Raw genomic sequence first — 2187 nt, 5'->3', positions numbered from 1 at the left:
TGTTTTGAGGGTTTTTTTGTTTGTTTTGGGGTCTAAATGTTTTTATTTGAAACAAACAGTTGTACTAAGCAAGATCTTACTTTCCCCACTCCAAACTAAAATATCACAATAGCTGCAAAATTAATTAGGTAAGCACAACCTTCTCATCATGGTTGGGGTAACCTATTTATAAGCAGTTGTTCTTATGTAAAATATTACCCCAGACTACTAGCATCATACAAAATGGTCTTAGTACTGTGTGGGGGCAGTATGTTCTGTACGAATTGAAAGGTAGAAGAAGCACAAACACAACCCATTGTTTAAAAAAGCTAAATAATTCAAAGTAGAATTTTCAATCCTCACAGCCACCATGCTGTTTGGCTTCTTCCAAAAACTTGTCAAAACACAAAGGATTTTATTCCAACTGAACTGGTGTTCTCGGCCTCTCTAAGGTTGAAACCAGAAAACTTGTCAGGAACAAATCTGTTGGTCTTTGTTCTGGTTTCTAGGTCATTATCAAACATGTTCTTGTCCAGATTTTTACTGAGCCTATAAATACTCTGGGCCATATCTTTACCACCTCTCCAGGCTTGATCATAAACATTGTAAATTTCATTCTCTGCACCTAGGAATCCACTGTCCATACCCTTGGATTGGCTGAAAAGCTTTTGGTTATAATGCACTTCATTAGAATTCCAAGGACTAGGTACACCAAGCACTGATATTTCTATTCTCATTTCTCTGCAGCTTTGACCTCTTATCAGAAGCTGCCCTAAGAATATTCCAGTCATGCAGTTTCTCTTATTGTCTATCATGACCGATTTCATCTCTCTCATGTGCCTAACTATCCTCTTTTTCCACACAGGTCTTGATCCTGCTCTTTTCTCTCTGGATTTTGGGGCCATATTTTAAAAATTTTTCCTTCATATTTCTCCTTTTTTTATTTTGTGAGCCATCTTTTGCTACATGTGCATCTATTTCCACAGCTTCATGAACCTTCCGATCAGCAATGTTTACTGTCCAAAGTCCTCTTCCATCAGCAGCTAGACATTTATCAAATAAAATTTTATAATCCTTTGCATTTTTCCAGTTGGAAGTACAAGGAGGAATCTGCCACTCTTGTTGTTCCTTCACAGTAACCTTTTGACTAGGAGAATGCATGAAAGGTGTAGGAAGAATGCAAGACAGGTGTAGGGAATTTTCTTATTAATCTTGAATCTTGAAGGTACCATTGGATCATTCTGCATTTCTATCATTCAAATAACCATCTGTTTATCTCCAGAGTTGAAAGCCACTCCCTCCTGAGATGGTGTGTAGGGGATGTCCTGAGCAGGAGCCAGTTTATAAGCTGCTGGTATTAGCGTGGCTGCGGCAAACTTTTTGCTTACTGATTTCTCTAAGGCTACCCTTGACTTTTCTGTTATCTCTTTAATAGCTTCTTCAGTAGGTCTTTTCTGGATCATTTATATTCATAACCTTCTTTGGAACCAGGTCAGTGAATTTGCTATAAATGACCTTGTCTTTTGACTGTCATTTTTGAGCAATTGAATTATATTTAATTTTTCCTCAGGATCCACCTGAATGGCCAGTGCATTTGACATTTTTTCCCTTTGGTCTCATATCCAATGGATACTGCACCACATGGATCTCAGGAAAAGAACTTCCATTTCCAAAATTCTCTAACAACTGAGATATCCATCCTTTTCTGTACCTGTATCCAGGTGAGGCTTCTCTTTGGGAGGAGACCAGTGAGGTCTGCCATGACCTCCGAGATCTTGTTTTTTTTTTCAGCCTCAAGCTGCTCTTGAGACAGCTGAGTAGGTGCCCATAAAAAGCTGAGCTTTGGGCAGGCGGGAGTGCCCTCTAACCTACCCGATGCTTCAGGGAAGAACACAGGACACTGCGGCCAAGCCATGGCTCTTGGCCACAAAGACCCTGAGGGAAGACCCCAGCTTCAGTGAGGTCTAGTTCCCACAGCGGGCAGCCGGAAGATGTAGCCATGATCTCAGCCCACGTTGTTTGGAGTTCCAGGCCAGTTCACCGCCTGGGGTGTGTGGACAAAGAAAAAGAAACATGCGGTTACTCAAAGACCTTCCCCCATATGCAGGACCCGAATCCTTTTCAGTTTTTATATACTCTGGATATTAACCCCCTGTCAGAAGAGTGACTGGCAAAGATTTTCTCCCATTCTGTAGACTCTTTCTTTAC

General features: G+C 40.8%; 1 pseudogene; it reads right to left on the bottom strand.

Moving 5' to 3' along the window:
- Positions 1 to 331: 331 nt before the first annotated feature.
- Positions 332 to 1894, bottom strand: LOC144369657 (SNW domain-containing protein 1 pseudogene; annotated as a pseudogene).
- Positions 1895 to 2187: the final 293 nt, after the last annotated feature.

The sequence above is a fragment of the Ictidomys tridecemlineatus genome, chromosome 13 (genome assembly GCF_052094955.1).
Source record: "Ictidomys tridecemlineatus isolate mIctTri1 chromosome 13, mIctTri1.hap1, whole genome shotgun sequence".
In the NCBI taxonomy this organism is placed as follows: Eukaryota; Metazoa; Chordata; class Mammalia; order Rodentia; family Sciuridae; genus Ictidomys; species Ictidomys tridecemlineatus.
The sequence above is the reverse complement of the archived record's forward strand: the minus strand, read 5'-3'. Positions and strand labels throughout refer to the sequence as shown.